This window comes from Vidua macroura, chromosome 2, assembly GCF_024509145.1.
Source record: "Vidua macroura isolate BioBank_ID:100142 chromosome 2, ASM2450914v1, whole genome shotgun sequence".
Taxonomy (NCBI): domain Eukaryota; kingdom Metazoa; phylum Chordata; class Aves; order Passeriformes; family Viduidae; genus Vidua; species Vidua macroura.
Window position 1 is genome coordinate 106771190 of NC_071572.1, and position 15575 is coordinate 106786764.

Consider the following 15575-nt stretch of genomic DNA (forward strand, 5'->3'; position numbering starts at 1 on the left):
AGTTGATTCTCTGGTTTTACAGATGCTCAGCTGATTTCAGTTGTGTGGGAAGTATGAAGCACTCCATTAATAAAATTCAGGCTGTTTCACAGAGGGCTGTGCTTAGTGGTTCGTTCTTGGCATCACTGAAATTTTGTTGCTGATTATTTGGGTGTTTGCTTGTGGTCACTCCAAAACATCTGAACTATCTGCTCTTGTCATGCAGACATTCCTAACTAATTAAGTTTAGGACAGGTGGCAGACTCCTCCTGGGCATTTAAATCTACATGTAAACCTAATCTAATATTTTGATGAGAAAATGAAAATCTATCTCTCCTGGTGTGTTATCACCACGCACAAGCCACAGAGGTATTTGTGAAATCCTCTCTGCTCTTTGTCCTGGCAGGTGACAAGTAAATGAGTTCCTTTAAGGAAATGAAGGACTTGGAAAATGCTATATGTCCTGAGCAGCAGTCATGCACTGTAATAGTTGCTTCTGTCAAATGGCCTTGCTGACTTAAGATTAACACTTTATAGGTGTGGGGTATGTTTATGAGTGTACCTTTGAGCTTCCATTTTACACCTTGCAGAGAGTGTCAATACAGCCTTATACATGCAAGTTATTGATCTCTGAGATCCTTTGACAGCTAAGAAAATTTCTGAAGAGCCCCAGTTTGGGAGGCTCTGTGATGTGACTCTTTGGAGTCAAATATGACTTTAGTTGCAACTAATTAGTCAAAACTTACTTATTCAAACCAAATCTGTGAATAAGCTGTCATTCCCCCGAATTACTTTTTTTTTTTTTTAACACAAACACATGTTGTAACAAAAACAAAAGTTGGTAAGAACAGTTGCACAATTTACGCAGCAGATGGGAGGATCCAGGGACTTCATCATATTCAACCATATTTAAGGGCATTTCAGTAGTGCTATAGAAATGGTTAATACTTATCTCAAATTTGTATTGATTTTTTTGTAGATTTTAACCAGTTGGAGACAGGAGGTTGAGTTCTGAAGAAGGTGTTAGATAAATACAGGGCAATACTGCATTTCAATGCAATTAACTTTTGTTCATAAATAATTCAACCTATGACTTTAAATAAATGATCAGAGGAAAAGAAAATGACATGTGATTAAATCCAAGTCCTTGAAAACATTTTACCAGTCAAGATTGCTGTGACTGCCTTGGACTTCTTAAAATTCCTGTGTTGAGAAGAGCCAGTTCTGAGAGTTGTGGGGATTTCGTTTCTTTTTGTCAATTCTCAGCGTATCATTAGAGATATGAGGTAGACTTTTCAGATCATAGTTAAAAGAGGACTGATGATGTGCTATTTTTCATTTTGTCTTGATTTTCTTAGTGCCATGGAATATATCAGCTTGAGTAGCCTGTGATTTTTCCTAGGTTTTTGGTGGGGTTTTTTTGTTTGGGTTCTTTTTAATGGAAAGTAGAAGGATGTTTGCTGAATTAAAACTTTTGCTGCAAACTTTACTGATTGAGCATGACTGATGACATTAGAATCTTGATGAGAATTTTGGAATGCAATTTGGGCTGGGGTAGACTGCTGTATTGTGTGTAGGGTGATGGAGAAGACACCAAATGAGGAAGAAAACCCAAAACCAAACACAACCCCAACGAAATAAATCAGATTTTAAAAACAATTCTTTCTTATAATGGACGTATGCAGTTGATTCCAGCATTGGTTACCTGTATTACATAGGTTTTCCCCTGGAAAGACTTAATCTAAGTTTTAAGTAAGAGTTGGTGCTTGAGTGTTAGTTTAGGCAGATTTTAGAGGTGAATTCCAGATTACATCTGGTTTTTTTTTGAAAGGTAGCTGTGCCCTGCTTGAGATTGCGAAATGCTAGTTCCCCATCTCCACCCCTTTTCTTTCTGTTACCATGCTCTACCAGAATAAAGAAGAGAGGAAGTGGAGGTGTTACATAACTTCAAGTAGATAGATTTTTGGTGCAGATACTGAAGGCTGCCTTAACTCAACCAGTGCTGTCACTACCAGAATCCTGCTAATGCTAAAGGCAGTTGTGTAATTAATGGCCCTGTGTACTGAACTGAGACTGCTGGGAAACCTCTGGAGGGAATTACTGTGTCTATTGTGTTGGTTAACTTTCCCAGAAAATACAGTCTATTGCTGATAGTTTGTTGGGGTGATGGGGGAGGATTTTGTAAGGCGTGATGAAATACTCTCTGGTATCTTTTTCCTGACCACTGGGCAAAGCATCTGCAGCGCCAGAGTCAGGTTGAACGGTTGAAATGGAGCTGTTAATAAAAACAAGATGAATTTTACTTGAGGAGACAAGTGTGGTAACATAAGAAAATAGAAAGCTGCACTTTAAACTTCCAATGTGTTTTAAAGATATTTTTGTTGTAAAATCATATAAAGAATTTAGACCTGGTTTTGATACTAGCACCTTACCTTGCACAGCAGTGGTAAATGATCTAAAATAGATGAAAATTATTCATAGATTTTTGTCTAATCTGTTCTTCTGAAGCCATTTATAAAACCTTGTTAAAAGTTCCAAAAACCCTTTTCTTTCTTTCTGTCTTTCTTTCTTTCTTTCTTTGGATCTTTGTTTCTGCAGCATCAACCGTAGGTGGCACTGACTATTAGCAATTAGAGGGTTTGGGATGCCTCCCCTCCTCCCAGACTTAGATGCTTGAGCCACTGGCAACTGCATGATCTATTTTCTCTCACTCAGGCAAAGAGAACAGCAGGGCAGTTATCTGGGAGTTCTACAAATCTGTAGGTATAGGAGCCAAGTTACTGACTGAGTTTGGTCAGTTTGGAAACTTCCAGCTTTTGAAGCTAGAATTTGAGTTTGTCCAAACTCATTGGGGAAAAATGTTAATATTGATTACTGAGGGGGAGTAAACTTGTTTTTGCAGGCCTAGTTCTAGTTACTCAGGAGAGTTGCAGAGGAGGCTCAGTCAGGCTTGGAGTAATACAGGATTCCAGAGGCTGGGCACCACTGAGCAGTTCAGCACAAAGAAAGCTGTCTGTCTGGATTCACTTGCTGCTGCAGCATCAGTTCTTTCACTGCTGCTGGCACGGGCTGCTGCAGTTCTGCCTTTTCACTGGTGGAACCAGGGATGAAGGCACACCCTGTGTTCTGGTTCATCTGAGCTGTGAGTGTATTGCAGCTGAATTAGACTGGCAAAAGCCAGGTTTTAACAGCTTTCTAAAGCAAGGAGTTAAAAATTGACCTGTTTGGGCAGGAAGTGCTTAGATATGTGTACAGACATACTTGGCTGTGAGAGACCCTTGCTTAAGGATTGAAAGGACTTTATTGTACTTGGTTAGGAAAGAGACTGAAAGTGGTCGGTGGATCAGAAGAGCTGCTGTGCAGTGGCTTTTGCGGCTCCAGTCCATGTAATAGTTCTTGCCCAGGGAAAGTTGGTGGAATTATATTTTTGATCATAATACCATCATTCATGTTTACTTCAGTTCTGATACTTTAGTTCAGTACTGACGTGATGTTTCGTTGGAGAGAACGTTGTTTCGGCAGGTAGAGTGGAACCAACCATATTATTGCATTTGACTGACATACAATCTCTACTTGAGGGTGATGGGAATGCCAGTAATTGGTCTTATTTTGGAAGAGAAAGGCATTTACTATAGTGTGCAATTCCTACTCCTTTAGTTTAAGGTACCCAATTGTTGTTTGGTTTCATTAGTAGGGGAAAAATGCCCAAAAACCAAAACACCCACAAACTGTATAGAGACTATCTTGTAACTCAGCTGAAACTCAGAAAATCTTTCTTTATTTGCTATGGATATGGAGTTAATGTGCTACTGAGCAGGCTGCTTAATCTTCTCCTGTCTTCGCTGTTCCTCTTGCGTAGAGTAGGAGTATTCCAAAGTGCTGCTGTGATATGTTCATGGATGTTCCTAAAATGTTCTGTTTTGTTCCAAGATGGAATCTCTTTTTTCTTGCAATTTTGACAGTACCCAGTAGCCTCCAACATGGTTTAGACCCACACAGTGCATGTAATGAGAGGTCCTGGTGAACAACGGAGGAGTGAAATTACTATGATCAGTCTGTAAATAGCAGCAGCCATCTAACATCAGATATTTAGATGTCAGATTGAAACAGGTCTTTGGTAGCTGAAATGCCTCTTACTTGTTAGTTTGCTTGTGAGTGGGGTTTTTTAATGAACTCGGTTTATGTATAAACAATATGTAATTTAATTCTGTAGTTCACGCAAATCCAAAATAGTTTGGGATTTTAATTCCAGATTCATGTAGTGAATGCATAAGTCTGTGAAAGTCTTTCTGTACTTAGGATGTTGCTTGTACTCTGCAGCTTGGTGGTGGAGTACATTAAGATTATTTTTTTAGTGGTATTATTATTAAGTTTTTAAATTGTGGTTGTATGTTTCATCAAAAAAGCCCCTGATGCTTGGTCAGTTTCAAACATTTTCTTCTCAGCTTTTCTACCTGTGACTGTCATTTTACCAGAGAAAATAATTTCATGGAAGGGTAGTTCAGATGCATGTTTTGTGTAATTTGCAAGTGTGGGCATTTGCACAGCTGACAGAGTACAGTCAGCAGTGGAAGAAGTATCTTACCAACAGTTCCCTGCTCCTACGAAAATTTCTTCTGCTCTCCAAGATTTATGAGGTTGCGATGTCAAAGGTTTTTGTAGCATTGAGCTAGTCATGATGGAGTGCAAGCCAGTTTGAAATTAAAAATGGTGAGATGAGCTTTACTATGCGAAAATTAAGCTCATAATCAAATTTGCCAATTATACAAAAAGAAATGTTAAACAAGAGAGGTTTTAGTACCTGAAGTGGCAAAGATTGTGCATACATATCCCTATCAAGTTGTCTGGGTTTTCTGGATGCGCATTAGAAATTAGATGTGCACTGTTAGCTTTCCTTTGATAATTATTTGTGAGGAACATGGATCATGCTTGCTCCTGAAAAATATACACTTGCTTCAAGTAAAGTAACTGCAGTGAAATACAAGAATTTGTGGAAAACACAAGAAAGATGTTTTCAGATATATTAGCAAAAAGGAGCTTGTTGTTACTCCATGTTCTGCAATCATTCGTGTCTTAACAAGCAGCTGGCAAAAATAATTTGCATTCAGTGCATGCTTTATATTTTACGTGTGGAAGTGAATTGCAAGAATGGTTTTAAGTCTGTTAATTTTTGTTTTGGAATCCTACCCCACATGCCCCCATATAAGTGGAGCTTTTGGTCTTGAGTGGTGATGGATATGCAGTAATTTACTGTTTTTTTCTCCTTCTTTCCATCCCACCTGTTTTTCAGCAACAGATTAGAGTCAAGAGGTTTTAGAGCTTCCAGTCCTTCCTCTTGTTCCTTTGGTCAAAATCACTGTAAAAACAGTCTAAACCCATGAAAATTCTGGACTTTCCATGCATGTGCATTGTGACAAAGTTTACTGCAGTTCAGTGGAAATACTTTCTACAACATGGTAGATAAATAGAGCTGTATGGTAGGAACCATGCTACCTAGAATTTTACCTCTGGCTTTATATTTTAGTGAGGCAAATTGATTATTATGTTTTACAGTGTGCAGTATCCTACTGTAACCTGTTTCTGCTTGTCATTTTTTACAGTTTAGGACTCCATGCTGGTCAGGCAGCTTGAACAGTCTCACAATCTTTCCTGGCATTGATACTCTCTTCCTCTTTTATACTTACTTTTTCCCTACATCTTTCCTTTCTGCTTCGTTATCTCTGCAGCTCCTCTCAGTTTGTAAGCACTTGGGGGTCATAGTCTGAATTTACAGGAATATAAAACATTTTACAGTAGTAATTATGCCAAATGTCAAGCACAGACAGACTTGCTCTCATAAACCCGGCAGCATATAAAGCAGGCAAGTGGAATTTGCATCCTGGTAGGTTATTCTTGGTCAGTCAAACTGTTCACCTTCCAAAGTGCTACAAGCAAGCTCTGGTTTACATGATTTAATAGAGAGATATGAGGCGACTTTGGAAGCAAGGGTTATGTTTTATTTGCACTAAAACAGAATTCAGACATAGACCCAGTAAATCAAACCACTCTGTTTTGACATGGAGAAGTTATGTTCAAAAAAATGGAAACTTACAGTATTGGTTGGTCTGGGAAGGTTATTTCATGAAGGCAGCTGGGACACAGAAAGCTTCCTTGGTTTCATTGGAGGAGGTCTGGGTTTATGCTTAGCCAGTCCCTGGGACAGGTGCTCCCTCAGCCTTCACCTTGCTCCTCAAAGTTTCCTCATTCTTGTCATTAATGTGGTCATGATTCAAAGTAAGTAAATAGTTACGGTCTCTCTGAAAAGAAGTATCTCCTTTCTTTCCTAGGAGCAATATTTTTTCACTTTCTGGTCTTTCTTGCCTCTGTGCCCTCTGAAGTAAAAGCAGATTGCATCAGGGTAGGGATATTGTCATTGTACCAGCTGGAGAAGTGAAAGAGCTTTCACTGGACTTTTTAAAAGTAGCAGCTCAAGAGAAGGGGAGCCCTTTGATGCTGTATTTTAGCCCTTCTACATTATATTTTAGGCCTTTTGTACCCTTTTCTTCCTATCATTAGTCATTGTGTTCTGTTGATCTTTTAGGGTATATCATTCTTTATTTCCCTTCCAATCATATGTAGTAAAAGACAGGTGTTGGGTTAAAACTGTTATTACAGCAGCACGTATTGTTGTACTGCAAAACCAATAAATGCATGGTTTTTTTCTTCTGTAAGAGGAAGAGAAAACATACTTATTTTGGAGGCCAGTGTTGCTCTAGGGCTTCATTTAATTGCTGTCCAGCTGAACTTGTCAGCATCTCACAGGTGCAGATGTATTTATTTTAAACTTCTTATAGACTATGATGAGGAAAAGGGAACAAACAAGTCTGTGAGGAAGGGCAAGCAACATATATCATTTGTGTTTTGGCTTGTGGTCTTGCAGGAGGTATTTTGGTGGATTTGGATTAATTTTTGCTCTGGTAATTTACTGCTGGAGGAGAGGAAGAAGTAGCCTCCAGAGTGCAGATGATCTTCGCCTGGGGAGCAGTGCAGAAGCATAATGGAATTTCCTATGTGAGAGGTGCCTTAGTATTATAGTAGAAACGAGTGTTTGTGGAAACAAAAGGGTAAGGAAAAAGGACACAATAAGTGGTTAGGTTATGTGGATAGAAATGGAAGTTATTAATGTTCGTAGAATTCAGATGAGAAATTCTAAACTTAATCTAGAGCAAGAGAAAAACAATTGAAAAGTTGAAATAAAAGGTTATATGAACAGAGTGTCTTCAGGGGAAAGATTAAAATAATAGCTGTGTTTTGTGCAGTGTGGAATGGTCTTTGGATGTTGTTAATACTACACAAGTGTGGATTGTGGAAGTGGGGAGCTGAGGGAAGACTGAATGAGGGTAATGATGAGAGCAGGAGACAGTAAGATTCTAGAGAAGCAGAATGCAGTGCCATGGGTGTGTTGTGTGTTCCTGGTTTCTTTCTGGTTGTTCGTTTGGGACTTTTTTTTTTTGTCATGGTGGGTAAATGGATAGTGGGAATAAATGGATAGTGTTAGAATAAAGATAATCTTCTGATGACAGCTTTTTTTTACAATGTGGGTAGTATTAACCAGGCAAGGAGAGCTATCCTCTCTCTCTCTCCTGGTAGGTTACCTTTACCAGCTTGTTCAGCTCAGTGTTGTCAATTTGTCAAGTTCTGATACTCTCACAAATTAACCACAAATATAACCAGCTTTTCGGGAAAACTTTATATTAATCTCTTCATACCCTTTTAAGAAGTAAGACAGGCTCCCTTTTGTGAGCGGATACTGAATTAACAAAATTACTTTCCTGTTACTGTAGAAATATAATTATTTTCCACCATAAGTTTCTATATCCTGATTATAATGTATTTATTTTTGGCAGGGAGGAGTGAAAACCAGATTCACAAAGATCCTGCATTGACATTTGAAAGGTATGAGTTTCTGCCTTGAATTTGAGAAGTTTATAAACTTCTGGTTTTTTCTCACCCTGGACCCGGAGTGGTAACTTTGTCTCATTGACACTAGCTTTGGTGCTTATCCCTCTTAGGAATTCCCAGTCAGAAGATGATTCATTTCACATCCCTCTATAGTCCTGATCTCATTCTCCTGACATTGCTAACGAGGGTGCTGAGGTAACAATCTGCTTCGTTTCCTGAGAGGCTGAAGACATGGTCACCTGCCCACCAGCACTTCTGGCTTTTTCCTGACAAATGGATTTGAAATTGTATGCTTTTAATAGCATTAAGTTCCTTTGAGAAAGTGTTTCGGGTTGTGGGTTTTTTCCCTCTGGTATTCCTTTGCTGCCCTCTTTGGCTTGTACCTCCCTTTCCAATATAATTTGCTTCAGCATTTATTTGGTGTTTGGGAGTTGTTTATGATTCTGTAAGATTCTGCAGGTACTCACAATTCTTAAATGCTATTGAATGAAATCACATTAATGTGTTCATTTGAGTTCTTTTGGTCTCACTCACTGATGAAATTGAGCAACAGAATTTGAACAAAACCATCCTTCTTTAGCGAGATTATGTATAGACTGAAAAAGAGAAGAAACCAAAAAAATGTGCTTTAGTAATAATGCAGGCAGTCAGTGAAACTTACCTTCAGATTATTGACAAGGCCTTACTATATATTGATTTAGAAAACAGTGGCATTATTGATGTTACATTGAGCTGGGAAATGACTCTTCCAGTTACATCAAGGAAAGATGGTTTTATATAAGACAAAGAACATGGGTTGTGACCTGTCAGCCATGTCCAAATCTCTGCTATGGCAGGGTAAACTGGAAATAATACATAGCTGATCAGCTGAATTGATAGAGTTGTGGTTATAGATAATAAGTATCAGATAATGACTTTATACTACATCATACATGGCTTGAGCTACTTTGGTGCAGTTTCACCTGTTTATTTGCTAGATTCTTGACTTTTAGGTCTTTTGTTATGACAGCTTCTCCCACTCTCACCACATTCTTTCAGTAGTCATTAACTGAATAGATTAAAACTGTAATTCTGAGATATTTCCCCCAAGGCTGAGACAAGATTTGCAGAGAGAAATTCACCGCCTACCTCCCACTGCCTTTCATTGTTACAAATTTTATTTGATGATGAATCGATATCAGACTTCCAGCATGTGAAAAACCAAATCACCTGCAATAGTTGTTTTTTGTTGTACAACTTGAGGAATGAGAATACTGGAATAACTGATGTTGCACATCTTGGAAATCCTATGCTGTGTCCTGAATGATAGAAGAACACTGAAACTTTAAATGTTAACTAGTGTGCTTTTAGTAGTCATGATGCTTAAACTGGTGATGTCTTACTGGGTTTTAGCGTGGTAGATACCCCTCTGTCCTATGCATATGTCTGTAATTTTAATATTTTTTGAAAATTTTTGATGCCTTCCTCATGAACAGATCTGCATGTGTGCATAACCTTGTCATTATTTTATTGTCCCGTTAAAATTCCTAGGTGTACTTACATCAGGGAAAATAAGTAAGCAAAAAGGAAGTACAAAGTTCAAGAACTTACCACTACACTGTTCATCAATATGGTGTTTTAAGATTTTTTGGGAACTTACTTGACTTTTCACACATGTAAATATAACCATGAACCATTTTTATAAAAAATCAGTACAAATTGTACTTTTACAGAATTTGGGATTGATAGCCATCCAGTCCTTCAACATAATCCATTGTTGTGGACTGTTGTTGACTACTAAATTGACCAGAAGTGCTTTTTGCTAGCTGTCATACTTACTGTTGTTGCTGTATTGGCTGGTTGTTTGCTCCTGTTTGTCATTACCCCCTTTTAAAAGACAGAACCCTTGAAGTGCTTTACATTTGGATCACTGTGTGGAAAGATGCCTGTTCCAGCTCTCCAAAGAGGAATGGATAAGAACTGGATTGCAGATATTTTCTACATGATGTCACAGCCAAAACCACCACTGGCTACTGACAGCAGCCTGCACATCCCTGCTGCTCGATAAGTGGGGGATTTAATCCAAAGTTCAGAATAAGCAGAAACCTCTTGCTTCTGCAGGTTATGTGTGTTAAGAGCGTGAGCTTGTATTTAAAAGGAAAAACCCCAAATTCACAATGGCCGCTGTCTTGTTTTATCAAAGGTTTGGTTGTGAAGATTAAAGAAGGTTTTTATAGTATAAGCTTGAGAGAAGACTTGCCATGACACTGAATGAACAGTTACTGTAATGCAGCTCAGTTAAAGCAAAGGCTTTTTCATGTGTTTGTAAACTTGAAAAAGCTATGTGACTCCAAATAAATTTGCTGTAGGGTTTCACATGTTGGGCAGCTGTACTGCTAATAAGCCGATGTGTTTCCTAAAATGCTTTTAGTTGTGAAATGTCCTATATACACATTTTCATGCCTGCTTGGTTCTCAAAGTAAGCTGCTGATTCGTGGATGTGGAAGGAACTTCTGCTGATTTGTTGTAATCATTGCCTGGTTTACTTTCTTTTATTTTTCCCTTTCTAACTCTTCAATGCAGTGAGACGCTTTATCAGCTTTTCACAAAGTAGGAAGGATAGAAATTCCACTTGGAAAAAAAAATAACCAACCTCCCTTTTTCTCCCATTTTGCTGAAAGTGTTCACTAAAGGGGGGCTAAGGAAGAGCAGAATTGTATTACCCTGGGGTCTACAACTTAAATCAGTTTAATCTTAAACCAGTGACTGTTTGAGGTCTGATGAATCACTATCAGAGTTAAAAGCACCTATACCACAGTGCTGAGAAGCTGGCATCCCAGGCTTCAGGAGTGATTTGTATCTGGCCCTAGTAGCTCAGCCAATACTATAGCTTAAAAGGGTGACAACCTAATTCTTGTGAAGGATATTTTCAAAAAGGAGACAAGTTTTTAAACCTTTTTTTTTTCCATCTTTTTTTCATTTGAGGCCTTTTCATCAGTAGCTGAAACAACCCAGTCATACAGGTAGAGAGCTGCAAATTTACTACCTCTACAAAAATGGAGGAAAATCAGTAAACAAATGTTAAATAGCTGAAACAAGATGCAGGAGGGTATGTGATGGCATGGAGGTTTGACTAGCAATGTCCAAGATGCCCACATACTAGTGAGCTATGCAGGTCACCCCAGATGGGTTCCAGTAAAAGCTTTAATATTAACACAGGCAGTCCTAGTTATAGACATATCTCTCTGTCTAAATATAAATTGCTCCCACTCATGTCTAGACTAACATCAGAGCAGTGCTGGTGTTGAAGGTGGGGGTTAAGAATTAAGAGTACAAGCCACACTATTCTTTAAATTACTGCCTATTACAATGAGCATCTAAACTTTGTGGCAGCAGTGCAGTTTTGAATGCCATTGTGTCGCCCAAGACACCTCTTCCTCTTGTTCAGGCACCAGAAGGGAGCATGTGGTAGATGTGACCTGTAAGCTAAATACTCTCCTGCATGTGTTTAAAGCTTTGAGAATGTATCAGTGCGTGGATGGATGGATAGATCAGTAAATGACTTTCATTGCTGACTATTTTCAGCAGCTGAGTTTTAATGAGTCTTTCAACTGTTGCTACTGTGTTTAATCTGCTCACTTACTCAGCGTTCAGCGTTAGAGAGGCTTTCTAGGAGGTAAATGTTGTCCTGATTACAGAAGAGGTTAGTTTGATTGTGTTCTGCACAGACCTTGAGGTTTTTTTGTTAATTGAGAAATATATGTGCTGTGCACACAGATAATTATGATAAATAAGCAAGTGTTGTGCTTGGAAGTGCACATCCAAATATACAATTGTTATATATGATAAGTGTCTTGAAGTGCTGCAAGTTAAAACCTGAGGTCCTGATTCTTTAGCATTGGTCTTGCTAAGTGTTTGAGTGGGTTTTCCTTTTAGATTTGTAATTTAACGTATATTAGCAACGGCTGAATAGAGTGAAAAGGATGGCAAAAAGTGTCTTCCTTTTCATTTAACATAAGAGCTTTTCCTTAGTTTATTTGCTGTGCTACCTAATAGCTCTTATCAAAATAAATAAGGACAGAGCAGCTGCTCTTAAATGTAGGGAATACTTAAAATATGTAATGTACCAATGTGAAGAAAATGAAGTGTAGTGGTATTTCTGGTAAGTGTACTAAAAAAAAGATACATCCAGAAGCTTTGATCAAATGCCAGCTCTTACATCAGTCCTCTTTGTAATCTTTCTTGCTGATCTGTGACCTTGACCTTGTGTTTGTGTTTGTATGTCAAATCTATTTTAGGGATGGACAAACTAAGTTCAGTTTAATAGGATTTATACTCCAGCTTCAGAGGATATCTTAGTAAAACATAAAAATTAAAATATTTGAGTCAGTTAAATTTTCAGTCATCTTTTAAGATTTCAGTGGGTTTGAAGACATTGACTTTGTTGTTGTTACTGTTCTTAGGAGATGGTTCTTACAAAGACAACTTTAGCTCACCAATAAACTCTTCTAAATTCAGCATGGACCTTTGGACCTTTTGCCTGGAGGTTGGCTTTTCTCTTCAAGTATCTCACCAGTGGCTCTGCTTTTGTTTGGCACTGAGTGAGGTTCAGCATTGAAAGTAGTCCCTGCTCCTTGTCCTGCCTCATGCCACTTCTAATCCCCTGTTCCCAGAGGGAGAACTGCAGAAATGCTTGGCAGGATCTTTGGGGCTTCTTTGGACTGTGACAAGATCCTCAGTCTGGCTTGCCTGGTAGGAGCTTTGTGCCATGTGCACTCAGCAGATTCTTGAGCACAGCCCTTATTTTAAACATGAGCAAACAGGGCAGCAGAGTTGGTTGGTGTAACACTGGCACTTTGGGCATATGGGTTCATAAAGCCTTAGTGAGGTTGTTGATTTCACGGGTATTGTGAAATAGGGTCCCAAATTAGCTAATACTTATGTGCAAGTATGGAGTAATAGATTTATTTTTAACAGGTCTTTTTCTGGGGTAATGCTCTTTTATGTAGGAAATCACATGCTTTCTTCAAAAATCAGTCACGCATCTATGTTACTTTGTTTTATACTTTTTAATTTGGCATAAGCATCTGTTTTAACTTGAAAGTAATGGAACAGCAATAATAATAAGCAGCTTTTTTTTTGCTATTGCAATTGTTTTCTCCATGAAGGACTCATTAAAAACTGATACAAAATGTTTCCTTTCCACAAATTTTTGATGGCATGTTATCTTCTTAAAATGCATGGCACCATTATCAGCATAAATTTTGAGAAATTATTTAGAAGAGTATGTCCTTACAGTGAGGGATAGTTAAACACCTCCCCTTATCCACTATCCATTGGTTTTGCTATGCCTTTGTGGCAGTAAATGTTATTTTCCCTGGTTTTGAATTAAATTGGTATTTTAATTGTTCTCATTTGACTGATGACTAGAGGTGAGGTCCTGTTCTTAATGTGTGACGGTCAGATGATCACCTCTCTATACATCTACATGACTTCAAGTCCTTTTAATATTTTACTTAGGGATTTATGTTGTGAATGTTTTTAGATTAACTCTGGCATCATGATAAGGACTCTTTGTCCTTTTGTCTTTACAATATATTATGAGCCCTTTCTCCCAAGGTTTCAGTAAAGCTGGTTCTTACATTTTATCTTCAATTTTGCTTGGCTTTTTTGCTGTTTTGGAGAGAAAAAAAAATAATTTTTTTTTAATTTGAACTGAGCTACCAGAGACCATCTTGCTAATGGAGATTTTTCCTTTCCCATTTAAATGTAGGTATATGAGCCTTTTCGATGTCCACAACAACCTTTGTAAACATCATCCACAATAAGCTGAAATCTCCTATTACAACAGAAGCTGTAGTGTTGTCTTCTCAAGCTGTAGTGTAGTGATTTAATCACAAATCATCAGGATCTCTAACATGAATTTATGGGGGGTTTTACATATAGCTGAATGCTATGTGACTGTGATCCTGTATTTCACCTTGCCTGGAATTCCTGTGTATTTGTGTTCAGCTAGCTGAAATCCGTTCTGTTGAGAAGTCTACAAAGTGGCTTTCATTCATAACCATGCTTCGTCCCAGGTGAAATGCAGCTATTACTGTCAATAAAATACTTTTTATTGCATTACTTTTTAGTCCTTTGTTGCACTCTGACATCTGAAACCCCTTCTTGGTTAAAATAACATAAAGTGATTTAACATATGCCAAACCGCCTAACATAGTTATTCCAAGAAATGTTTTAGTGTGCCTGCTATCAGTAAATGCCTGTATCTTTAGATCCCTCCAACAAGCAGGAGGTCAGAGTTGTGTGGAAATGCATTATCTGCATGCATTGATCATAACTCAAAAGCATTGCCCAGGAGAGGACATTGATTTCTTCAGTGTATATTAATCACACTTCGTTCCTGGGGAGTTGATGTAGAGTTAAATGTATAATCAGTGATTTGGTTTTGTAGGTGTCAGAGGGAATGGAAATCTGTTTGAGTTTCCTTTTTAATTGCTTATTTATAGGCAAGTGGTTTACCAAACACTGGAGAGGTGCATCCTCTGTCCATTCTGTTGTATGTTGTCCTCCTCTGTTCTGAAAACAAGTCTTTGTATAGATTTTTTTGGTATGTTTTTTGCTCTTGGTCTCTTGAATAAGAAGACTCAATTAGCCAAAAGCCTTTCTGCTCACTGGGTTTCTGAGCTTGGATCAACACCCTTTCCCATGTTAGTTGGGATTCAGTGATACATGCTATTTCTGTATCCCTGTCCTTAATGGATGTGCAGTTGGGGTGTAACTTCTCTGCATTATCTTTTAGTTTCTGCCTTTTTTGTTTTCAGCAGCAGAACACCATTGAGCAGTGACTAATGGGACAGGTTTAGGTGTCAAATACTTGCTTCCTTCACAGGTGGTGTTCGTAAGTTGAATGTCTGTTCTTCCTCATTCCTTACTATTAGTAAAGATTTAGCAGAGAGTGTGTTTCTAAGTTCATGCCTGGAGTGTTAGCAGACCATAATCAACAAGTGAACTCGAAGATGTCCTTTAGAGTGCTATTAGAGAACAAAATACAAATATTCCTCCAGTAGTCTGGGTAAGGAATTGACTGAGCTGTCTGTGAAACACCAGGTGAATCATAAGTTATACAGACGGCATGGGGTAATCTAGGGGTGTCTAGGAGTGATTATTTCTGTGATGCTCTGATCTCGTACTTGTTAGAATAAGAAATACTTCCTAAGGTAGGCTGAGCTATTGTTTGAAGTGTGTCCAAACTTTGCACCAGGAGGTTTTGACGTGCAGGCCACATTTGGATTAAGCTGTGTATGGTGCTTAAATGTACTTGTAAACCTTGGAGAGCTGCTACTAAGACTTTCACAAACTCAGCTTTCAAACTCAGCAGCTGTCTGCTCCTCATTTCCTCCTTCCCATGTACTTCATCTCTTTTGGGGGTTTCATTGCGTTTGGGATTATGTTGGATGAGGGATTTTTTTATTTCTGAGGTAGGGTTTTTGTTGGTTGGTTGGTTTGGCTTTTTTGTTAGGGCTTTTTTTTTTTTTTCATTGTCAGTTTCTTTCCCACTCCTTACTGGTAGCTTTATGAAGTGAGATACAAAAAAACACAAGGCACATGTAACTTAGGGAGAAATGTCTGCCTGTGGCCTTCTGCAAGCTATGCACCACGATCTAGATGATGTG

General features: G+C 38.3%; 1 protein-coding gene across 2 annotated transcripts in view; it reads left to right on the forward strand.

The window, feature by feature from the left end:
- Positions 1-15575, forward strand: part of NRIP1 (nuclear receptor interacting protein 1) — a 74005-nt gene that overhangs the window by 43090 nt on the left and 15340 nt on the right. For both annotated transcript variants that reach the window (XM_053970484.1, XM_053970485.1), the window contains one exon: positions 7866-7914. The gene's annotated coding sequence lies outside the window, so the exon portion shown is untranslated. The remainder of the gene's footprint in view (positions 1-7865; positions 7915-15575) is intronic.